A 26,216-nucleotide genomic window follows, 5' to 3' on the forward strand; every position below is an offset into this window, starting at 1 on the left:
TAATATCAGACCCAGACTGTTTCATCTTTTTCCATGTCCTGCTTCCCCTGAGACCTCACTGATTTCTCTATGAGAATATTTTTTAATATAAATTGATTTACCTTTTAATTGGAGGCTAGGTACTTTACAGTTTGGTAGTGGTTTTGCCATACATTGACATGAATCTGCCACAGGTGTACATGTGTTCCCCATCCTTAAACCCCCTCCCACCCTTCTCACCATCACATCCCTCTAGGTCATCCCAGTACACCATTCCCAAGCACCCTGTCTCATTCATCAAACCTAGACTGACCATCCATTTTACATATGATAATATACGTGTTACAATGCCATTCTTTGAAATCCTCCCACCCTCACCGTCTCCCACAGAGTCCAGAAGACTGTTCTACACATCTGTGTCTCTTTTGCTGTCTTGCGTATAGTGTTATCATTACCATCTTCAAAATTCCATATATTCAGTTCAGTTCAGTTCAGTTCAGTTTAGTCACTCAGTCGTATCCGACTCTTTGCGACCCCATGAATTGCAGCATGCCAGGCCTCCTGTCCATCACCAACTCCCGGAGTTCACTCAGACTCACGTCCATCGAGTCAGTGATGCCATCTAGCCATCTCATCCTGTGTTGTCCCCTTCTCCTCCTGTCCCCAATCCCTCCCAGCGTCAGAGTCTTTTCCAATGAGTCAACTCTTCACATGAGGTGGCCAAAGTACTGGAGTTTCAGCTTTATAATCATTCCTTCCAAAGAAATCCCAGGGCTGATCTCCTTCAGAATGGATTGATTGGATCTCCTTGCAGTCCAAGGGACCCTCAAGAGTCTTCTCCAACACCACAGTTCAAAGGCATCAATTCTTCGGTGCTCAGCCTTCTTCACCATCCAACTCTCATATCTATACATGACCACTGGAAAAACCATAGCCTTGACTAGATGGACCTTAGTTGGCAAAGTAATGTCTCTGCTTTTGAATATGCTACCTAGGTTGGTCATAACTTTTCTTCCAAGGAGTAAGAGTCTTTTAATTTCATGGCTGTAGTCACCATCTGCAGTGATTTTGGAGCCCCCAAAAATAAAGTCTGACACTGTTTCCACTGTTTCCCCATCTATTTCCCATGAAGAGATGGGACCAGATGCCATGATCTTCATTTTCTGAATATTGAGCTTTAAGCCAACTTTTACTGTATTGGTGTTTTTCTTTCTGGCCTACTTCACTCTTTATAATATGCTGCAGTTACACCCACCTCATTAGAACTGATTCAAATGTATTTTTTTAATGGTTGAGTAATACTCCATTGTATATATATACCATGGCTTTCTCATCCATTCATCTGCTGATGGACATCTAGGTTGCTTCCATGTCAGGGTTATTATAAACAGTGCTGTGATGAACATTGGGGTACACGTGTCTCTTTCAATTCTGCTTTCTTCAGTGTGTGTGCCCAGCAGTGGGATTGCTGGGTCATAAGGCAGTTCTAGTTCCAGTTTTTTAAGGAATCTCCACACTGCTCTCCAGAGTGGTAGTACCAGTGTGCATTCCCACCAGTAGTGTAAGAGGGTTCCCTTTTCTCCACATCCTCTCCAGCATTTATTGTTTGTAGACTTTTGGATAGCAGCCATTCTGAATGGTGTAAAATGGCAACTCATTGGTTTGATTTGCATTTCTCTGGTAATGAGCGATGTTGAGCAACTTTTCATGTGTTTGTTAGTCATCTGTATGTATGTCTCCTTTGGAGAAATATCTGTTTAGTTCTTTGGCCCATTTTTTAATTTGGTCATTTATTTTTCTGGAATTGAGCTGAAGGAGTTGCTTGTATATTTTTGAGTTTTATCATTTGTCAGTTGCTTCATTTGTTATTATTTTCTACCATTCTGAAGGTTGTCTTTTCACCTTGCTATTCTTTCCTTCATTGTGCAAAAGATTTTTAGTTTAATTAGGTCCCATTTGTTTCCTTTGGCTTTCATTTCCAAAACTGTGGGAGTTGGGTCCTAGAGGATCCCACTGTGATTTATGTCAGAGTGTTTTGCCTATGCTTTCCTCTAGAAGTTTCATAGTTTCTGGTTGTAAGTTTAGGTCCTTAATCAATTTAGAGTTTATTTTTGTGTATGGTTTTAGAAAGCATTCTAGTCTCATTCTTTTACAAATGGTTGACCAGTTTTCCCAGCAACACTTGTTAAAGACTTTGTCTTTTCTCCACTGTGTATCCTTGCCTCCTTTGTCAAAGATAAGGTGTCCATAGGTGCACGGGTTTATCCCTGGGCTTTCTATTTTGTTTCGCTGTTCTATATTTCTGTCTTTGTGCCAGTACAATACTGTTTTCATGACTGTAACTTTGCAGTAGATCCTGAAGTCAGGCAGGTTGATTCCTCCAGTTCCATTCTTCTTTCTCAAGATTGCTTTGGCTATTCCAGGTTTTTTGTGTTTCCATACAAACTGTGAAATTATTTTTTCTAGCTCTGTGAAAAATACCATTGGTAGCTTGATAGGGACTGCATCGAATCTACAGATTGCTTTGGATAGTATACTCATTTCCACTATATTGATTCTTCTGATCTATGAACACAGCATATTTCTCCATCTATTAGTGTTCTCTTTGATTTCTTTCACTAGTGTTTTATAGTTTTCTATATATATGTCTTTTGTTTCTTTAGGTAAATATATTCCTATGTATTTTATTCTTTCCATTGAAATGGTGAATGGAATTGTTTCCTTAATTTCTTTTTTATTTTCTTATTATTTGTGTATAGGAATGAAAGGGATTTCTGTCTGTTAATTTTATATCCTGCAACTTTGCTATTTGCATTAATTAGCTCTAGTCATTTTCTGCTGGAGTTTTTAGGTTTTCTATATAGAGGATCATGTCATCTGCACACAGTGAGAGTTTTACTTCTACTTTTCCAGTCTGGATTCCTTTCATATCTTTTTTTTTTTTTTTTCCCCCTCTGATTGCTGTGGCCAAAACTTCCAAAGCTATATTGAATAGTAATGATGAAACTGGACACCCTTGTCTTATTCCTGGCTTTAGGGGAAATGCTTTCAATTTTTCACCATTGAGGATAATGTTTGCTGTGGTATTGTCATACATAGCTTTTATTATGTTGAGGTGTGTTCCTTCTATTGCTGCTTTCTGGAGGGTTTTACCATAAATGGATGTTGAATTTTTCAAATGTTTTCCCTGCATCTATTGAGATAAGCATATGGTTCTTATCTTTCAATTTGTTTATGCGGTGTAAAATGTTGATTGATTTGTGCATAGTGGAAAATCCTTGCATCCCTGGGATAAATCCCACTTGGTCATGTAATATGATCTTTTTTAATATGTTGTTGCATTCTGTTTGTTAGAATTATGTTAAAAGATTTACGTCTATGTTCCTCAGTGATATTGTCCTATATGTGGCATCTTTGTTTGGTTTTGGTATTAGTGTGATGGTTGGCCTCATAGAATGAGTTTGGCAGTTTGTCTTAGTCTGCAATTTTCTGGAAGTGTTTGAGTAGGATATGTGTTAAGGCTTCTCTAAATTTTTGGTAGAATTCAGCTGTGAAGCCATCTGGTCCTGGGCTTTTGTTTGCTGGAATATTTCTGATTACAGTTTCAATTTCTGTGGTTGTGATGGGTCTCTTAAGATTTTCTATTTCTTTCTGGTTCAGTTTTGGAAAGTTTATTTTCTAAGAATTTATCCATTTCTTACAAGTTGTCCATTTTATTGGCGGAAGTTGCTGATAGTAGTGTCTTATGAGCCTTTGTATTTCTGTGTTATCTGTTGTTATCTCTCCATTTTCATTTCTAATTTTGTGATTTGATTCTTCTCCCTTTGTTTCTTGATGAGTCTGGGTAATGGTTTTTCAATGTTATTTATCCTTTCAAAGAACCAGCTTTTGGCTTCGTTGATTTTTCTTATGGTTTCCTTTGTTTCTTTTGCATTTATTTATGCCCTAATTTTTAAGTTTTCTTTCTTTCTACTAACCCTGGGGTTCTTCATTTCTTCCTTTTCTAGTTTCTCTAGGTGAAGAGTTAGGTTGTTTATTTGACTTGTTTCTTGAGGTAAGCATGTATTGCTGTGAACCTTCCCTTTAACATTGTTTTTACATTGTTTTTACATTTTCCCATAGTTTGGGGGTTGTTGTGTTTTCATTTTTATTCATTTCTATGCATATTTTGATTTCTTTTTTATATATTCTGTGAATTGTTGGTTATTCAACAGCGTGTTGTTCAGCCTCCATATGTTGGAATTTTTAATAGTGTTTCTCCTGTAATTGAGATCTAATCTTACTGCATTGTGGTCAGAAAAGATGCTTGGAATTATTTCAATTATTTTGAATTTGCCAAGCCTAGATTTATGTCCCAGGACATGATCTATCCTGGAAAATGTTCCATGTGCAGCTGCGAAAAAGTTAAAACTCATTGTCTTGGGTTGAAATGTCCTATAGATATCAATTAGGTCTAACTGGTCTATTATATCATTTAAAGTTTGTGTTTCCTTGCTATTTCCCTGTTAAGTTGATCTATCCATAGGTGTGAATGGGATATTAAAGTCTCCCACAATTCTTCTGCTATTGTTTTTTCCCCCATATATATATATATAGGCTGCACTAGTTCTTCATTGCTTCTTCACTGCTTCATTGCTTCTCTATTTGCAGTGAGCTGGGGCTGCTCTGTAATGGCAGTGCACTGGCTTTCCAATCCGGTGCTTCTCTTGTTGCAGATCACAGGCTCTTGGTCAGTCAGGCTCAGTCGTTGTGGCCCGTGGGTTTAGTTGCCTTGGGGCATTTGAAATCTTCCCAAGCCAGATCTCCAATGCATATTTTAAGCACTGGATCAAAAGGGAAAACACTCTGGAAGGAATTTGAAATACATTACTTTTACATGAAATTTGGCACCATGGTCTATTTTTAAGGAGACCAATAGAGGATTGTCCACTACTTCAAGCAACTTCCTGAGACCAGGACTGATTTAGGTTCCCCTCCTAAGTGTTCCTACAGCATCTTGAAGCTGTCCCCACCATGTCGCTTTGTTCTTGCTTGAATTTCTGAAATGCACACTAGACTACAGCTTCCAGAGGGCAGGGCTGTCACTTGACTCACTTGTAAGTATACGTCAGTAGGTCTTGTCTCATTATACCACACTCTAAAGTCAAGACAAGGCTAACACAAAGATCAGTTATTCTATTATGAGTGTTAGGTTACAGGTTCAACTACTGTAATAAAACCTTAAATAACATTGTCTTAAATACAATATAATTTCAATTATCTTTCAGATAATATTAGTGCAGTCTCTCCACAGAAATAGGGACCCACTTCTTTCTTGTTACATCCTCCACCTTTGCTACTTACCTCTGGTCTAACATGGCTGCTCCAGCCCCTGTCATTACATCTGCATTCCAGCTAGTGGAGCAGAAAATAATACTTCCATTTGGAACTGAAATATCATCTCTACTCAAATTCCACTGGCCAAAGTATCTACCATGGTCATGGCAAACTTAGAGGTGTGAATCCACAGAAGGGTAAGGGAATGTAATCCTACTACAGAATATTCATGATGAGTAACAAGGGCCACCACCCTTCATTCGTGTCCCTGTAATTCATTCTTCTTTGATTCTCCCCACACAGCTTTCAGCCTGTTTTGGCTGGCAGATATGGATATGGATGAGGTTGTAAGAGAGGAAATGACCCAGGCTGTACCAATATGAAGAAAACAAGACAGGAAAGAAGATTAGAAAGTATGAAAATTAAAAATCTATAGGACAGTATGCTTATAATCATAATTTTGCAGTTATATACTTTAGATATACCTGTGGTTGATGAATCAATTTATAAATTAAAAATAAGATAAATGTAAAATATAAATATATGCACTACACCCAACAAAATAATAAGGCTATATCACATTAAACACATAGTAGTATCAAGATTAGTTTGGATGCACATCGCAAAAAACTAAAACAACCAAAACTTTAGCAAGATAAATTTGATTTTTTGTCTTCCACTGAAACAAAGCTGGAAGTGGGCCAGTGAGAGCTTGGGTGTTATCCATCTCCAAAGTTACATGATTGTCCAACACGACTGCAGGCGTTCCAGCCATCACAACTAAAATCCAGGGAGCATCTAGGAAGAAGATGGGGAAAGGAAGATACTTTTCTCTCAGCTAAATCAGCTCCTTGAAAGCAGTCTTCCAAGAAATCCCTCTTACAGGTCTGCTTGCATCTCAGTCACCAGTCTTGACCAAGAGCACAGGTGGGTGGGACATGCAGTCCTGTAGCTACTGGGCTCATGGCTATATAACAAACTATTTTCAGTTTTGAAAGAGAAGCAGAGAATAGATCATTTTGCAGGCAGCCAGCGGTGTCTGCCTTAAAGAACAAACCTTTTCTGAATATATTAGGCTGAACAGCTGGGCACAGTGTGGGAGCCAGGCGGAAGGAGCAGCAATGAGACAGCTGGATGGATCTGAACTGTGTTCCAGGAAAAAAAAAAAAAAAAAGACAGACTGATCACTAGAGATCTTCTAAGGACTGAAATGAGGATACATACCACAGGACCCAATTTGTTTTGAAAACTGCTTTTCCAAATCTGGTCCCAAATTCCTCTCAATTCTTCAGCTTCTAAATACCTTGTCTTTATTACCTCACATTCTGATATACCTGTCTCACCTTCCTTACTTCTGTTCACATCACCTCACCATCCTGTCACCAGCATTACAAGATCCAGTACTGAGGAGTTAGCAACACTTTCTAGAAGTGTGTAGAAACACAATGACTATTTCTACTTTCATATTAGTTTCTCTTGATCAAGGTCTTTTGAAGGACTGATATGGCTAGAATTATGGAGATCTCACATTTCCTCTAAAATCACAACCAAGATATCGTTAGAATTATGGAGATTAGAATGATTAATTATGGAGGTTAGAATGGCTAGAATTATGGAGATCTCATGTTTCCTCTAAAATCCCAACCAAGATGTGGTTAGAATTATGGAGATTAGAATGATTAATTATGGAGGTTAGAATGGCTAGAATTATGGAGATCTCACTTTTCCTGTAAAGTCCCAACCAAGATGTGGTTAGAATTATGGAGATTAGAATGGCTAATTATGGAGGTTAAAATGGCTAGAATTATGGAGATCTCACGCTTCCTCCAAAATCCTAACCAAGAATGTTACAACGAAGAATGGACCTGGAGGGGATGTGCTCACGTTTGGATCCACATGTCTTAGCAGGACAGTAAGTCCCCTGTGTATGAACAAGTTACATTTCAAAAGGGTGTTCAAAAATCCCAATTTCTTCGTAAGTCCAGCAAAGATTCTTAGACAGCCAACTAAGACAAATGGCTATATATTGCTCTAGTTTAATAGCTTTATGATACTTTTCATGCAAATCATACATAAAAAACAAACACAATAAAATAAACATTTTTAATCTTGCAGTACATGGATAGTGCATGGCAACACACTCCGGTATTCTTGTTTGGATAATCCCCATGGCAAGATGAGCCTGGCTGACTACAGTCCATATGTTGCCAAAGTTGAACACAGCTGAGCAAATAAGCACACTTTAAAAAATAGAATAGTAGTACCATCTATATTATCACTGCATTTATGCTTCCTTTCAGACATCGTAGGCTTGAACTAAAAATACTGCACTATTTTACTCCATCACTTTCCCTTGTAGCTCATTAAGTAAAGAATTTGCCTGCAGTGCAGCAGACCCAGGTTTAGTCCCTTGATTGGGGAGATCCCCTGGAGAAGGAAATGGGAACACACTCCAGTATCCTTGCTTGAAAAATCTTATGGACAGTGGAGCCTTGTGGGCTGTAGTCCATGGAGTCACAAAGAGTCAGGCCCGATTGAGTGACCAACACTTATTGTACTCCGTAGAGTTCTGTACATTAAAGTACACAAAAGCACACCGACTTGCCTGGGATGTTCCCATGACAATGTATGTGAGATCTGTGAACAAACTGATGTGATTGCACATGCAAATGTACTTTTACATGTTTGAAAGTTTTCAACTTGGAGGTTTGTTTGTAACAGACTTACTACACAGGTGTTCAGTGAATGTATGTAGTGAATGAACAAGAGAGGAGTGTAAGGAGCTCCCTGTTCTTTCCATATTTGCATGTATTATGACCACTCTGAATAGGAATTCCATTGAGCATAATTGAGGCCTGATGTAAGGGAACATTGCCGCAAGTGACAGAGGACCAGGATTCCAGGACTTGGCACAAGAGCCATGGTTGGTTGAAAAGACCCAGGAGTTCAAATTAGGAAGAAACAAGTTTTCACTGGTTTATGTGAAAGACTGCAAATATCATCTGGATTTGTTTGTAGTGATTGAGTTTTGGTTTAGAGGAGCAGTCTCTGTTGCTCAGTGTGAGCAAAGAAAATAGAATGAACCATGAAAATCGAACATGTGTCCCAGGTCAAGTATATCTAGTATTGAAGAGATGTAAGTCCTGCCAATTTATCTGCTCCTTCCTGGATAGAATTAGAGTAGTGAAGGAGGGAAAGTCCGCACTATGCTAGCACCTTCTTCTGTCCAGTGAACATTGATTTATAATGCCATTTCTTTACAAACAGGATGCACTTCATATGACTGAAGTCTTCTAATTTACTGTTCCATAAAAACTTTTGGTGCTGCTCTGTGCCCAGGCACATGGGGGCCCTGGAGCCTGGCAGGCTCTGTTTCAGCTGCAGAGTGCAGTGTATGGAGATCTGCTCTCATCAGGGGCCTGGAGTATATCTTCAGTCTGGGTTCCCATCTGAGGGGTTAACTCTAGTTGGGTTTAATTTGATCATCTTGCTCTGTATCTTCAGTTTATCCCATGTTCTTTCTTCCCATGTCTCCTTATATCTCTGACTTCTTTGTAAGTGAAAAGATTTTATGTTTCCCTTTTATAGACTTTGTCACTTTATTAAATGCATCTTTAACTTGCCAGTCTGTCATTATTAATTATCATAAATATTGATAATTATTAAATTATATATTTATTTATAATTTCTTTGGCTGTGTTGGGTCTTAGTGTGGTATGCAGCATCTTTCCTTGTGGTAGAGACTCTCTATTTGAGGAAGGCAAGCTCATTACTTGACTCATGTAAAGTCTCTTTGAGACATGCAGGCCTAGTTGCTCAGTGGCATGTGGAATTTGAGTTATCTGGCAAAGAAACAAACCAGCATTCCCTCCATTGCAAAGCAAATCCTTAACCACTGGACCACTGTTAAAGTCGTTATATTTGCCTTTTAATATATATTACTTGTATATCATTTCTACCTCCTGTAGATCCAGATTTCCCCTTCCATTCAAATTCCTTCTGACTTGAGACCTTTTATAAAACATTTATTACGTTGGTCTGTTGGTGGTGATGCAATCTTGTAGTTGTTGTATGTCTGAGAAAGTATTTATCTTGTTTTTGATATGTATTTTTCTTGGGTATAGAGCTCTGAGTCTATATTTCTCTCAGCACTCTAAGATTTGGTGCCAGTGTCCTCTGGCTAACATTGTTTCATATGCCTAATCTGCTGTATTTCCATTTTTTTGTTCTGCTGTGTCTGTTTTTCCTTCTGGTTACATTTCTTTGGTTGATTGTTTTAAGCAATGAATTATGATGTGCCTTTGTATAGTTGTCATACTTCTTGTCCTTGAATTAATTGAGCTTCCGTGTTTATGGGTTTAAAGCTTTCATCATATCTGGAAAAATGTCAGCCAGTAATTATGAAGTTCTTTTCTCTATTCTCCTGTCTTTAACTTCCTGTTGGATTCCATCTACATATATTTTAGTATTCTTAAAGTTGTTTCAAGTTCTGTGATGGACAATTAATTTTTTTTCCCACATTCTTTCCCATACTATTTTCCATGTCTCTATTTAACATACTCAGTACTCTTCACCTTCATGAATATAAGGATTATTGTTGTAGTAAGTATTTTAATATAATTCTCTGCTAATTATGTAATGCATATTTTTAACTGTGTTTACTAATTGATTTTTCTATCATTATGGATATTTTCTTCTTCTTTGCACATCCAGAATTTTTTTCTTTTTACATTCATTTATCTTAATTTGAGGATAATTACTTTACAATATGCTGATGGAACTAGGACATCACTGCAAGTGACAGAGGACCAAGATTCCAGGACCCGGCACAAGGGCCATGGTTGACTGAAAAGAGCCAGAAGTGCAAAGGAGGAGGAAAATAATTTTCACTGGTGTATGTGAAAGACTAGGCAAATATCATCCGGATATTTTTGTAGTGATTGAGCGTGTTGTTACTGATTGATTTTCCCTTCATTTTGGATATTTTCTTGCTTCTTTGCACATCTGGAAATTTTATTTTTACATTTATATATCTTAATTTGAGGATAATTACTTTGCAATACTGTGAAGAAACTAGGACAAATACTTTCACAATTTATATGGAAATTTTAAATTGAATGTTGAATGTGGTAGTTTTTACCCTTTGGATGCTGGACGTTTTTTTAATTATTATAAATTATTCCTGGCACTGTTTGCAAACACTGTGAATTTCTTGGAAACAGTTGTATGTTTTGCAGGCTTGCTGTTCAGTTTCTTAAGCTGAGGTGCAACCAGCATTTTTTTTTAATTTTTATTTTTACTTTATTTTACTTTACAATACTGTATTGGTTTTGCCATACATTGACACGAATCCACCACGGGTATACATGCGTTCCCAAACATGAACCCCCCCCTCCCACCTCCCTCCCCACAACATCTCTCCGGGTTATCCCCGTGCACCAGCCCCAAGCATCCTGCATCCCCCATCAGACATAGACTAGCGATTCATTTCTTACATGATAGTATACTTGTTTCAATGCCATTCTCCCAAATCATCCCACCCTCTACCTCTCCCTATGAGTCCAAAATTCCACCCTACACATCTGTGTCTCTTTCACTGTCTTGCACACAGGGTCATCATTGCCATCTCTCTAAATTCCATATATATGTGTTAGTATACTGTATTGGTGTCCTTCTTTCTGGCTTACTTCACTCTGTATAATCGTCTCCAGTTTCATCCATCTCATTAGAACTGATTCAAATCAGTTCTAATGCGACCAGCCTTTAGACCAGGTTTATTATTCCCCACTAGCAAGGCAATATTGTCTTCAAGGCCCTACTGATGTCATGAGAATTATGAATAATTTCCACTCTGATGGGTGAGGACACAATTAGACTTGGCTCTACTCGAGGCTCAAGGCTTTTTCCCTACAATTCTGAACAGTACTGTCAACTCTTCACTGAATACTGGAGGGGTATCATCCGTACCTTCCCACAATTCTATCACAGCTTTCTCCTGTGAACTCTTAACTATCTAGAGCCTCAAATATCTATTTTTGGGGAGACTGTTGGTCTCAGCCTAGATATCCCCTCCATGTATGTGTTGGAAACTATTTCTAGAGTTGGGGCAATTGTAGAACTCACCTTGCTTGCTCCCCACCTCCTCTCCCCAGAAATCCATTCTCTGCTGCCAGATGTTTGATGTAAAAAATTACTCTTTCATTTATCTTGTCTATTTTGGAGTTATTTGAGACAGGAGGATAAATGTGTCCTTTGCTCCTCTATGTCTACCAAAATGGAGGTTCCACTGCGATCAGCACTCACTGAATGCCTTGTGAATGCTAGGCAATGACTTCTGTTCATGGGTAGAAACATGACTGGGGATAAGTGTTGGGGCCTTAGGGAGCCCCAGTCTTGCTGGATAAACATACCAATTACAAATAGTATTTGCCATGGGGTATATCCAATTCAGTTCAGTCGCTCAGTCATGTCGAACTCTTTCCAACCCCATGGACTATAGCATGCCATGCCTCCCTGTCCTTCACCAAATCCCAAAGCTTGCTCAAACTCATGTCCATCAAGTCAGTGATGCCATCCAACCATCTCGTTCTCTGTTGTACTCTTCTCCTCCTGCCTTCAATCTTTCCCAGCAACAAGGTCTTTCCTAATGATTCTGTTTTTTACACCAGTTGGCCAAAGTATTGGAGCTTCAGGTTCAGATTCAGTCCTTCCAATGAATATTCAGAATTGATTTCCTTTACCATTGACTGGTTGGAGCTCCTTGCAGTCCAAGGGACTCTCAAGAGTCTTATTCAACACCACAGTTCAAAGGCATCAATTCTTTAACACTCACCACTCTTTATGGTGCAACTGTCACATCCATACATGCCAACTGGAAAATCATAGCATTGATTATACTGAACATTTTTAGCAAAGCAATGTCTCTGCATTTAAAAATGCGGTCTAGGTTTGTCATAGCTTTTCTTCAAACAAGCAAGCATCTTTTAATTTCATAACTGCAGTCATCATCTGCAGTGATTTTGGAGCCCCTAAAGACAAAGTCTCTCACTGTTTCCATTGTTCCCCCATCTATTTGCCATGAAGTGATGGGACCAAATGCCATGATCTTCATTTTCTGAATGGGGAGGTTAAGCCAGATGTTTCACTCTCCTCTTTCACTTTCATCAAGAGGCTGTTAGTTCCTCTTCACTTTCTGCCATGAAGGTAGTGTCATCTGCATATCTGAGGTTATTGATGTTTCTTCTGGAAATTTTATTCCAGTTTGTGCTTCTTCCAGTTGGGAATTTCTCATGAGGTGCATATAAGTTAAGTAATCATGGTGACAATATAGAGCCTTGACATACTCCTTTCCTGATTTGGAACCAGTCTGTTGTTCCATGTTCAGTTCTCGCTGTTATTTCTCTACCTGCATCCAGATTTCTCAGAAAGCAGATAAGATGGTCTGATATTCCAGTCTCTGTCAGTTTTCCACAGTTTGTTTTGATCCACACAGTCAAAGGCTTTTGCAAATTCAATGAAGCAGAGGTAGGTGTCTTTCTGCAATTCTCTTGCTTTTTCTATGATCCTGTGGATGCTGGGAATTTGATCTCTGGTTCCTCTGCCTTTTCTAAATCTAACTTGAACATATGGAATTTCACAGTTCATGTACTGTGTAAGGCTTGCTTGGAGAAATTACTTTGGTAGCATGTGAGATGAGTGCAGCTGTGTGGTAGTTGAGCATTCTTTGAAACTGCCTTTCTTTTCGATTGGAATGAGTACGACCTTTCCAGTCCTGTGGCCACTGCTGAGTTTTCCACATTTGCTAGCATACTGAGTACAGCAGTTAAACAGCATCACCTTTTAGGATTTGAAATAGCTCAACTGCAATTCCATCATCTTCAATAGCTTTGCTCCTAGTGATGCTTCTGAAGGCCCACTTGATGTGCATTTCAGGATGTCTAGCTCTAGGTCAGTGATCACACCATCGTGGTTATCTGGATCATTAATATCTTTTTGTACAGTTCTATGAATTCTTTCAACATCTTCTTAATATCATCTGATTTTGTTAGGTCCACATAATTTCTGTCCTTTATTGTGCCCACCTTTTCATGAAATGTTCCCTCCCTATCTCTAATTTTCTTGAGCAGATCTCCGGTCTTTCCTGTTGTTTTCCTTCTATTTCTTTGCACTGAGAACTTAGGAAGGCTTTTAAAAAAATCTCTCCTTGGTATTCTTTCGCACTCTACATTCAGCAGGGTATGTCTTTCTTTTCTCCTTTGCCTCCTGCTTCTCTTCCTTTCTAAGTTATTTGTAAGGCCTTCTCAGACAACATTTTTGTATTTATTCTTAGGGAAGGACTTGATATGGTGTGTACAAATCAAAAAACGTAGATCATGGCATCCCATTCCATTACTTCATGGCAAATACATGGAGAAACAATGAAAACAGTGACAGGCTTTATTTTCCTGGGCTCCAAAATCACTGGAGGTAGTGACTGTAGCTGTGAAAAAAGAGACACTGATCCTTGGAAGATAAAGCTATGAAAAACCTAGACAGCATACTAAAAAGCAGAGACACTGCTTTACCAGCAAATGCCTGTATAGTCAAAGCTATGGTTTTGCCAGAAGTTGTGATGGATGTGAGAGTTGGACCGTACAGAAACCTGATCACCAAATAATTGATGCTTTTAAATTCTGGTGTTTGACAAGACTCTTGAGAGTCCATTCGACTGCATGGATATCCAACCAGTCCACACTAAAGGAAATAAGTTCTGAATATACATTGGAAGGACAGATGCTGAAGCTCAACCTCCAATACACTGGCCACCTGATGGGAAGAACTGACTTAGTAGAAAAGTCCCCAATGCTGGGAAAGATTAAAGCCAGGAGGCAAAGGGGAATACAGAAGATGAAATTTTTGGGTGGCAACAAGCTCCAGAAGTTTTTGATGGACAGGGAAGTCTGACGTGCTGCACCCATGATATAGCAAGAAGTTGCATGATATAGCAAGTGCTCTGAACTGATGTACAGAGGACAATCAGGGAGCAGGCAGAAGTCTTTGGGGAAGGAGGAAGGAACAGTTCCTAGATAGCTGACAATGATAGGTTGATAGGACTTTTCAAGCAAGAGTAGCTGTAGGGATGCAATTTTCTGTCAGGTTCAGAGAATGGTAAGAGAAAGACAAGGCAGCAGTTCTGGGATTTCCCAGGGCACAACAACCCTGTTCTATTAAACTTTATCCATGGTCAATATTGTTAGGTGATTGGAAACATGAGTTTTCTTTTGGAAGTAGTAGAGCAATATTCAATGCAATGACTGATGCTGATGATGAAGCTCCAACATTTAGGCCACCTGATGTGAAGAGCCGAGTCATTGGAAGAGACTCTGATGATGGGAAAGATTGTTGGCAGAAAGAGAGTTGTCAAAAGGATGAGATGGCATCAGTGACTCAATGGACATGAGTTTGAGGAAACTCCACAAAATAGTGAAAGACAAGGAAGCGTGTTTTGCTGCCGTACATGTAATCACAAAGTGTCAGGCATGACTTAGCAACTGAACAATATCAATGAGGACAAAGGGTCCTGTGAAGCCTCTGGCCCTGGTGGGAGTAGAGAAAGACTTAGGTGGAAGGGGAAGCTTCCCATCCTCTGGTACAAGTCCTTGAATCCAAGGCAAGGAGCACAAGATTTTGAATGTGTTACCAAAGATTGTTTTCTAAAAAAAACAAAAGCTGTTTTGTGCAGAAGTGAGAGCTTTGACTGAGTTTGTTCTCTAGATTTTACTGACAGATGTGGAAGGGACCTGGAGTCGGCTGAGAAAACCAGGTGGCCAGATGCTGGAGGGCCAGGTTCATGGTAGACATTCTTCACTAGGTGGAAAACAAATCCAGAGGAAAAGTGTCCCATCTAGAGTATACATGCCAATGTATCAGATCATTGCAGCAGATCACTTCAATATTGTTTTGAAGTAAGTGAGAAATGCACGATGGGTGGTTTACTTTGTTAAATCCTGTGGGTAGTTAGATGCCTAATGTCTGGTTCCCTCAATGCATGGTTGGAATCATGCTTGGAAACGTAAACTAGATCAGGTCCACACATATTTCCTCATTAAACAGCAGGCATAGAAATGTTTCTAAGGCCAATGTAGGTATTTGAACCATGATGGGCCATACGACAGTTTAATTTAACAGGCTGAAATTGGACTGTGCAGGTTGCCATAGTTGTTGCTATGAGAAGCAGCCATAACAGCTACTTGTTGCTATGCTGGAGATGTGGGAAATGGTTACAAGTAGTAGGCAAGGAAAGGCTGACTGGTAAGGCTGAGGAAGGGAGTAATCTGAGACAGTAATTATTAGCTCTTGTGGGACCCCAGAAAACAGAAGCATTGGCTCAGTCAGAGTTCTGTGTCATGGTTCAGAAATAGATGTTATTTGGCTTGAATCAATATTTAGCCTTGGGGATGGCAGCCATTACCTCTAAAGAGAAGATTTCCTTCTCCCCAGGTGGCAGAATAATTCATATTTGTTCCAAAGTCAGGAACCCAGAAAGCCCTCTCAGGGCCACCTGCTCTTTGCAGGCATGTATGCAATCTAAACTTTTGAAGTATCATGGAGCCTATTTTTCAGAAGAAAAAACTGAGGTTAAGGGACTTGATTAAGGTCACACAGTTAAGTATGTGAAACACCAGAACAAACCTAGGGTCAGTTCAGTACAGTCACTCAGTCGTGTCAGACTCTTTGGGACCCCATGAATCACAGCAAGCCAGGCCTCCCTGTCCATCACAAACTCCCGTAGTTAGCTCAGACTTATGTCCATCGAATTGGTAATGTCATCCAACATCTCATCCTCGTCGTCTCCTTATCCTCCTGCCCCCAATCCCTCCCAGCATTAGAGTCTTGAAAATGAGTCAATTCTTCGCATTAGGTGTCCAAAGTATTGGAGTTTCAGCTTCAGCATCAGTCCTGCCAATGAGCACCCAGGACTGATCTCCTTTAGGATGGACTGGATGGATATCCTTGCAGTCCAAAGGACTCTCAACAGTCTTCTCCCACATCACAGTTTAAAAGCATCAATTCTTTGGTGCTCACTTTTCTTCACAGGACAACTCTCACATCCATACATGAGCACTGGAAAAACCATAGCCTTGACTAGATGGACCTTGGTTGGCAAAATAATGTCTCTGCTTTTGAATATGCTATCTACGTTGGTCATAGCTTTTCTTCCAAGGAGTAACCGTCTTTTAATTTCCTGGTTGCAGACACTATCTGCAGTAATTTTGGAGCCCCCCCACCCCAAAATAAAAGCTGACACTGTTTCCACTCTTTTCCCATCTATTTCCCATGAAATGATGGGACCAGATACCATCATCTTCGTTTTGTGAATGTTTAGCTTTAAGCCAACTTTTTCACTCTCCTCTTTAACTTTCATCCAGAGAATTTTCAGATCCTCTTCAGTTTCTGCCATAAGGGTGGTGTCATCTGCATATCTGAGGTTATTGATATGTCTCCCAGCAGTCTTGATTCCAGCTTGTGCTTCTTCCAGCCCAGCGTTTCTCATGATGTACTCTGCATAGAAGTTAAATAAGCAGGGTGACAATATACAGCCTTGATGTACTCTTTTTCTATTTGGAACCAGTCTGTTGTTCCATGTCCAGTTCTAACTGCTGCTTCCTGACCTGCATACAGATTTCTCCAGATGCAGGTCAGGAGGTCTGGTATTCTCATCTCTTTCAGAATTTTCCACTGTTTATTGTGATCCACACAGTCAAAGGCTTTGGCATAGTCAATAAAGCAGAAATAAATGTTTTTTTTTTCTGGAACTCTCTTCCTTCTTCAGTCGTGTTCAACTCTTTGTGAGCCCAAGAATGTTAACCTCCAAGGCCTCCTTGTTCATCACCAACTCCCGGAGTCCACACATATTCATGTCCATTGAGTGGGTGATGCCATTCAACCATCTCATCCTCTGTCATCCCCTTCTCCTCCTGCCCTCAAATTTTCCCAACATCAGGGTTTTTCAAATGAGTCAGCTCTTTGCATCAGGTAGCCAAAATATTGGTATTTCAGCTTCAGCATCATTCTTTCCAGTGAACATTCAGGACTGATTTCCTTTAGGATGCACTGGTTGGATATCCTTGCCGTCCAAGGGACACTCAAGAGTCTTCTCCAACACCACAGTTCAAGAGCATCAATTCTTCGGGACTCAGCTTTTTTTACAGTCCAACTCTCACATCCACACACAACCACTGGAAAAACCATAGCCTTGACTACACAGACTTTTGTTGACATAGTAGTGTGCTGGAGACCAGCTCCAGTAACCAGGAAATCAGCTTGAAGGGATGAGCGATGTCAGCAAGTAATGATGCAGGTCAGAGATTTAACAGTTTTCAATTTCCCCTCACCCAGATTCATTGTCTTCATAAATCATTATTGCCCTTCAAGCAGAGTTTCTGCTTCAGGGGTTCTCTCATTATTATGGATACTTTAGCTTGTGATTACATTGTAACTTGTGTTTATATCTGGACTGCATACAAAAAAACCTCAGTTTATTTCTTATCTTTCTAAGTACTGTTTTCCCCTAGTATCCTGGTCTCACTATCTCTTAAAAAGGCTTCTAGCTATTAATATCTCTAAAATTCCTAATCTGTATAAGCTGCAGTAAAATATGCTAACACTACAACATTCCTTAAATCTTTTGCTTCTAACAATTTTTAATTATTCTTAAGCCCTAAATTCAGAAAACTCCGTTGCTATAAAGATTTCCTTCACAAATAAGTTTCAGATAACAATCCCTCTCATGGCCTCAAGCTGCAGCCTACATGCTTATCCTGTAACACTCTTTTGTAAAGATCTTTGAACAAATGTCAATGATTAACTTTATGAATTATTCTCTGAGCACAACTTCAGAAGGCTCTGTGCCTTTTCATACTCCTCTGAAGAACAATAAGCACCTTAATATTCTTTTCAGTCAACCCAGCCAAGGAAAGGCAAAAACATTCAGAATCACAGGACCTAGCTCCTTCATCCCAGGTCTATGCCTGCGGGACAAGAAGAGGGGTTTGGGGCTGTGCCTCCATTTTGTTAGTAATGCCTAATGTGGTTCCTGATATCCCTCCCTTTTTATTTTTTAGAGCATAAGTATGAAACTCAGTAGATAGAGCAGAAACACTTCAGTTGGGTACTCTGCAAAGGCACGGGGCTATTACACAAATCAGAACTAACAGGCAAAAGCACATGGCCACATTAATCATTATTGTAGAAAAGGATCCATGGGTAAGATATCCCTCCAGATTTTTAAAAAGGGAATTAGAAAGCCATTGAGAAGAAAAGTCAGGCTCTGCCTGCTTCAAATTCTGAATATCCTGATGTAACTTAGAAATATCAGTACTAAAATCTGAATGATTTAAGACGCCTAAAATATGATTCCTAATGCTTTCCCAAGAATGTATGGACACATTCACTTGTAGAGGGGTAACGAACATACATTTAAATTCAGCATGGCACCTTAAAGACAACTTAATTTTTTAAATTTGTAATTTCATGTCCCATAAGCAGCAGGACTGCTTCTTCTAAAACAATGACATTATTTTCTATTTTCTTATCTATAATTTCCTTCATAGTAAGAGCTACAGAGACATTTTAGGACAGCTGATTGACAAACAAGGCAATATGCACTTCTTTGGACAGGGAAACAGCAGAAACTGTAACTGAAGCAATTGTGGCAATCAAGGCAGTTATTCCCACAATCAGAGCTGCAATAAATCTCTTAGGTCGAGAAATTAAGCCATTAAAATCATATAAAACTTTCAATGCATAATCATCAAACCATTGACCCTCTAATTTTACAGCAATCATCAAGTATGGTGATTGTTTTACAATCATCACAGCCTTATAATTATTATAATTATTCCCATCAACACAATTTTATACAAAACAATTCACACATACAACATTTTAAACAGTTTCTCTTTTAAAAATTTCCAAATCACTCTGATTTCTGGCCAACAAAAAGGCATAGGGAGAATGTACACAGGCCCATACAATATATCTTTGTTCATTTAAAGATCTATGTATAATCACAGGTGCCATAGCAGCCAATGCTCTCCATAATTCAGGCTGCAAGGGACCTGTTCCATTGAAGCTCACTAAAGGAGGAAGGCATCCATTAAAATGCGACCTAGTAATTAGTAAAGGCATAGGGAGAAATGCATTGTTCCATGCGGACCTATAAGCTTCTAAATAAATCAAGTCCCATTGTTTATTCGGAAGATAGGGGCACCCCCATTCGGTCAGAAAATGTCTGATGGCAACAATGGGAATAGATAACCTTATGGCATACAAACATCCCTTCCAATGAGGAATGCCAGAACTTCTGCTTACGCTTTCCCAGGGCTGCAGTCCTTGTTCATCAGAACCCAGAGGGGGCAGTGCACAGCTCAGAAAGTCCTTTAAATGAAGAGCTGCCCGTTTTATGGCATCATATAATCTTTTTTGCACCCACAGCATTAACAGCTGTAAGAACCAAAAGTCTCTCTTGCCATTGTTTCTCAGAGAATCAGTAAGCATGCCTTTCAAGGAAGTGCTAACACATCCATTCAGAACTGGAGCTTATCCTTGTAAGGAAGAAGGTATGGCAAAGCAAATAGGTAGATAAACTGACACGCCTGAAAAATTGAAGGGAACACTGACCACTGTTTTAGCATTACTAGGATAGATGGAAGACTCGCCCATAAGATGAGTATCAGTAACAAAAACATTAATGGGCTCATTCATTGAATTGACAGGCTGAAAGGAAGGTGGATTAGGCAAATAGGCCCAGTGAACTTGTTCTGCGCTGGAGGGCCTTGGTTGACAAGCCAATACAGCAAGTATAGCCACAAACATTACCATAGGAGTGGCCTCATGTTTCTCCCCTTCTATTAATTCTTCAGCCCACTGAGTGAGATGTTTTAGCTGGCCCCAAGTTGGCACCATGCTGGAGGTAGTTGTGTGAGTACGATGATGGCGATGAGATGGAGCAGAATATGGCTGGACTCGATCAGCATGTCTCTCCTAAAGTGCCAGGTTCTTGAAGTGATGTACTAGCAGTGAAGCCTCTGGTGAAGGGTCACTCACCCTTTGGCTTTTCCTTGGCTCCCTCAGGTCTGAACTTGATGAACTTCTGGTCTCCCCATCTTTCCTCAGTCCAGGGCTCCAGGACCCCAGGGATGCCAGTGACTTCGGGGGTCTCTGTGATTTCGGAGAGCTCATGGGACAGAACATGTCGAATCAGTCTGTCAGGAATCCAAACAGGAGAATGGGAATCTTGTAGAAACACACAAGCATACCCTTTCCTGCAAATTAACAACACATCTGGCCCTTTCCATTCTCCTGTAAGGAGGTCTTTTCACTTTATCAGGGGCCGAGTCATAGCCCCTTCAGGAGTCCAGTGTCTCATCGTTGCAGTTTGCCCCTGTGTGTCCACGTTTAAATGGTTAATTACAAACAAAGCATGGTGTAGAACATGACATGGTGAGGAATACTTAAATTATCCCTGCCTTAATTTAGCTATCTGACTTTTTAAAGTCTGGTGTGCCCTTTCCACTATGGCTTGGCCTTGGGGGTTATAAGGTATTCCTGTTGAATATACTATGGAAAATTATTGACAAAATCTCTTAAAAGCAGTAGAAATATGTTGCTAAGTCACTTCAGTCATGTCCGACTCTGTGCGACCCCATAGATGGCAGCCCACCAGGCTCCACCATCCCTGGGATTCTCCAGGCAAGAACACTGGAGTGGGTTGCCATTTCCTTCTTCAATTCATGAAAATGAAAAGTGAAAATGAAGTCACTCAGTCATGTCAGACTCCTAGCAACCCCATGGATTGCAGCCTACCAGGCTCCTCCATCCATGCGATTTTCCAGGCAAGAGTACTGGAGTGGGGTGCCACTGCCTTGTCCGAGTAGAAGTATAAGCTGAGGCATTATCTGTGTTTATCTGTTCAGGGAATCCTATTTGGGAAAAGCATTGAAACAATTGTTGAATTACATCTCGTGTTGTTTCACCTGATCTAGCAGAGGCTACAATAGCATGGGAAGAGGTATTCAGGTTAAAATGCACAAAAGACACTTTCCCAAAGGCTGGGGTATGAGTTACATCCATTTACCAGACAGCATTAGGCATAAGGCTTCAGGGATTTACTCCTAACAGTCAGTCAGTCAGTTCAGTCACTCAGTCATATCCGACTCTTTGTGACCCCATGAATTGCAGCACCCCAGGCCTCCCTGTCCATCACCATCTCCCAGAATTCACTCAAACTCATGTCCATTGAGTCGGTGATGCCATCCAGCCATCTCATCCTCTGCCCTCCCCTTTTCCTCCTGCCCCCAATCCCTCCCAGCATCAGAGTCTTTTCCAATGAGTCAACTCTTCGCCTAAGGTGGCCAAAGTACTGGAGTTTCAGCTTTAGCATCAGTCCTTCCAAAGAATACCCAAGGCTTATCTCCTTTAAAATGGACTGGTTGGATCTCCTTGCAGTCCAAGGGACTCTCAAGAGTCTTTTCCAACACCACAGTTCAAAAGCATCAATTCTTTGGCGCTCAGTTTAACATTGGGTAATTTGCATAGAACTTGACTATTTGTCTAGCTGCCTCCCTAGGGATATGAAATTCATATCTTAAACTAGGTGCATTTTGATGGTGAATTTTGTGAGAAATTTTGGTCTTGTCAATCTTTTCATGTAAATTTAAAGCAATTACTTTAGTTAATGCATCTGCCAAAGCATTTCCTTCATGCAAAGGGCCAGGCATGCCAGAATGAGCTCTCATATGGCCTACAAAATATTTTTTATCTCTATGTTTAATCTCCTCTTGTAAATCAGATAACAAGGAAAAGATGGTAGTTTTATTTTCTGGAATATTAGCAGTCTCAATATGAGGAAACAACCCTACAATATACCGGGAGTCAGTCAAAAGATTGAAGGTTCCGTCTCCTAAATGTTGAAAAACTCAAATAACGCTCTCAATTCGGCTCTCTGGGCAGATGTCTTTTCATTTTTCTGAACATGGGATTTTCCATTAATAATAATGACTGCTTTACCATTAGAGGAACCATCTGTGAAAACTAAAGTTGCCCCTTCCAGAGGTTGAATAGAAAATTTCCTCTGAAAAATCACAGAGTGTGTCTTCAAAAAATGCAAAAGGGGGCTTGAGGGCAAATGAAACACAATTTGACCCCTGAAATCTATCAGGGTAACTTGGAAATCATCACTATTTTGTAAAAGATATTGCAATTAATCCTTATTGAATGGAATCATTGTATTTGCTACTTCCTTTCCAAAAAGTTCCACACTTCTTTTTCTACCTTTTATAATTAATTGTTCCACAAAGCTGGGATAAAATAAAACTATTTTTTCTTGGGGTCACTGATAGATGGAGCCAATGGGCCTTCTTGCCACAAGCATCCTGTAGGATTACGTTCTGTGGCAAGAATAATTAAATCCCATCCTCTGGTAATATTAATCCTAATTAAAGCCTCATCCACTTTAACAAGAGCTGACTCTGCCTCACTAGTCAGTTCTCAGAACTGGGATCAGGATCGCCTTTTAAGCATTCAAACAGAGGCTTTAAATCTGCCATAGTCAGTCTTAAATGTGGGTGTATCCAATTAATATCCCCTAATAATTTCTGAAAATAATTTAAAGTTAGTAAATGATCTCTCTTCAGCTGCAAAGGGGCATGACTCACAGTATGGGTATTTAATACCCTCCCTAAATAAGAAAAAGGAGGATTTACTTGTATCTTATCTGGAGCTATCTTTAAACACAAGTTTTCCAAGGCCTCAATCAATTCAGATAAGATTTGTTACAATAAGGCTCTATCCTTATGAGCAGCCAAAATATCATCCATATAATGTATAAATATAAAACTTTATACTTTCCTCTAACATTTTGCACAGCTTGATCCACAAAATTCTGACACAAGGTGGGGTATTTTTCATTCCCTGAAGAAAAACCTTCCAATCAAACCTTCTATAGGGCTGTTTAAAATTAGCTGAAGGGAGACTGAAAGCAAACCGTTTACAATCCTGAGCAGCCAGGGAGATGGTAAAGAAACAATCCTGTAGATCTATAACTATCACATTATATTGAAAGGGCACAGCCACTAAGGAAGGGAGTCCCAGCTGGAGGGCCCCCATGTCTTCCATAGTTGTGTTAATAGCTCTTAAATCTTGTAACAATCTCCATTTTCCAGGTATCTTCTTAATAACAAAAATAGGAGTATTCCAGGGGCTATTAGAAGGCTCTATGTGGCCGGCTGCCAGCTATACCATAACTAAATCCTCAGCTGCCTACAGCTTTTCAGCTGTTAAGGGCCATTGCTCCACTCATACCAGATCAACAGATTTCCAGGTAATGGGGTTGGCAGCAAGAACAACAGCCTCTAGGATAAATTTGAATATCCCAGATCTTCTCTATTCTTGTTAAGAACCGCGTCTAATAGAGAAACAACTCCCTGTTGATCTTTGCCAAAACCCATATCAGGATTATACCACATTTGCAGCATTTGATTAGTAACCTTTTCACCTGGGCTATATAAAAGCATTCCCATCTGAGATAATACATCTCTCCCCCATAAAGAAAAAGGTAGTGAAGGAATCACATATGGACAAAAAGTTCCTTGTGCCTTCTTCTCATCTGGCCATGTCAAAATCTGTGAGCTCTTAGCAGCCAAGGGCATTGACTCTATTCCTGCCAAGCCAGCACTGGTCAAGCATGTCGGCCAGGATGAAGGCCAATCTTTTCCAGCAATGTAAGAGACGTCTGCTCCAGTATCTAACAGCCCTGACATTTTATTTCCTTGAATTAAAAGACCTTTCAAAGGCCTTGAAGCCGTAATTTCCTGTACCTAAAAGGCTAGATCGCTAGATCCAAATCCTCTGGGGCCCCTAGCTTGAGAAGTCAAGGTTTTTCCTGTCTGATGATAGGGTAAAAACAAAAGCTGTGCTATTCTTTGACCTTTATTAATTTGTACAGTTTTGGTAGGTGGTGAGATAAAAACTAATTTACTCAGTATAGTCAGAACCTACTACACCAGGCACCACTGAAACTCCTTGAAGGGAGAACGAGCTGCACCCCTGCACAAGTCCTACAATAACCTCAGGTAAGGGGCCAGCCACTCCTGTTGGAATCAGAGTAACCAGTATATCAGGGGTTAATATTGTTGTGGTGGTGGAACTGAGGTCCAGTCCTGCGCTAACTGGGGTTGCTCTGAGGAGTTCTGAGATGGGACAAAGGGAATAAAGAGATTCAATGTGGCTACCACTATTGTTGTCTGGGGCCCAGGCTGCCCTTGCTGCCCATTTCCTTGAAACTGGGAAAAATTACTTGCCTGTACTTGGGGGCTGAGCGTAGTCCCATCCTTATGGAATTTAAACCCAAAGACTTTTGCCCAATGATACCCATTCTGGCATTGGGAGCAAGGTACATTTGCTGCTGCTGCTGCTGCTGCTGCTGCTGCTGCTGCTGCTGCTGCTGCTGCTGCTGCTAAGTTGCATCAGTTGTGTCCGACTCTGTGCGACCCCAGAGATGGCAGCCCACCAGGCTCGCCCATCCCTGGGATTGTCCAGGCAAGAACACTGGAGTGGGTTGCCATTTCCTTCTCCAATGCATGAAAGTGAAAGTGAAGTCGCTCAGTCCTGTCGGACTCTTCGCGACCCCATGGACTGCAGCCTACCAGGCTCCTCCGCCCATGGGGGGTTGTTATTAGTCTGTATTGTTGTCCCTGCTTGGCAGGACAGCAAAAATGCCCCATTTGGCCACAAGAGAAACACCTTTTATTTGTAAAATCATTTCCGTTAGAATTAATCTTTTTTGTCTTTCCCTGAATAACCCGGGCAGCTATTTCTCCCTTCAAGGCTGTGGCTAAGGCAACTCCCTGCATAAAGGAGGTTCCTACTTCCTGGCAGGTCTGTATGTAAGTCCAAAGACTTCCTTTGGACTTACTTCTTTTTTTTTTTTTTTTTTCAAATTTATTTATTTTTTATTTTTTAAATTCTAAAATCTTTAATTCTTACATGTGTTCCCAAACATGACCCCCCCACCTCCCTCCCCACAACATCTCTCTGGGTCATCCCCATGCACCAGCCCCAAGCATGCTGCACCCTACGTCAGACATAGACTGGCGATTCAATTCTTACATGATAGTCTACATGTTAGAATTCCCATTCTCCCAAATCATCCCACCCTCTCCCTCTCCCTCTGAGTCCAAAAGTCCATTATACACATCTGTGTCTTTTTTCCAAACTGGTCAACCACTTGTAAAAGAATGAAACTAGATCACTTTCTAACACCGCACACAAAAATAAACTCAAAATGGATTAAAGATCTAAATGTAAGATCAGAAACTATAAAACTCCTAGAGGAGAACATAGGCAAAACACTCTCAGACATAAATCACAGCAGGATCCTCTATGATCCACCTCCCAGAATTCTGGAAATCAAAGCAAAAATAAACAAATGGGATCTAATTAAAATTAAAAGCTTCTGCACAACAAAGGAAAATATAAGCAAGGTGAAAAGACAGCCTTCGGAATGGGAGAAAATAATAGCAAATGAAGCAACTGACAAACAACTAATCTCAAAAATATACAAGCAACTTATGCAGCTCAATTCCAGAAAAATAAACGACCCAATCAAAAACTGGGCCAAAGAACTAAATAGACATTTCTCCAAAGAAGACATACAGATGGCTAACAAACACATGAAAAGATGCTCAACATCACTCATTATTAGAGAAATGCAAATAAAAACCACAATGAGGTACCACTTCACACCAGTCAGAATGGCTGCGATCCAAAAATCTGCAAGCAATAAATGCTGGATGGGGTATGGAGAAAAGGGAACCCTCCTACACTGTTGGTGGGAACGGACTTACTTCTAACAGGTCTAAGTAAAGCCTGATAGGTAAAAT

The 26,216-nt window shown here is 40.1% G+C and overlaps 1 protein-coding gene and 1 pseudogene across 1 annotated transcript in view; both read right to left on the reverse strand.

Annotated features, from left to right (window-relative positions):
* Window positions 1–26,216, reverse strand: part of PAG3 (pregnancy-associated glycoprotein 3) — a 928,325-nt gene that overhangs the window by 617,050 nt on the left and 285,059 nt on the right.
* The window catches only part of LOC101123592 (pregnancy-associated glycoprotein 1-like), a 43,439-nt pseudogene that overhangs the window by 16,142 nt on the left and 1,081 nt on the right, over window positions 1–26,216 (reverse strand).

The sequence above is a fragment of the Ovis aries genome, unplaced genomic scaffold (genome assembly GCF_016772045.2).
Source record: "Ovis aries strain OAR_USU_Benz2616 breed Rambouillet unplaced genomic scaffold, ARS-UI_Ramb_v3.0 scaffold_87, whole genome shotgun sequence".
Classification (NCBI taxonomy): Eukaryota; Metazoa; Chordata; class Mammalia; order Artiodactyla; family Bovidae; genus Ovis; species Ovis aries.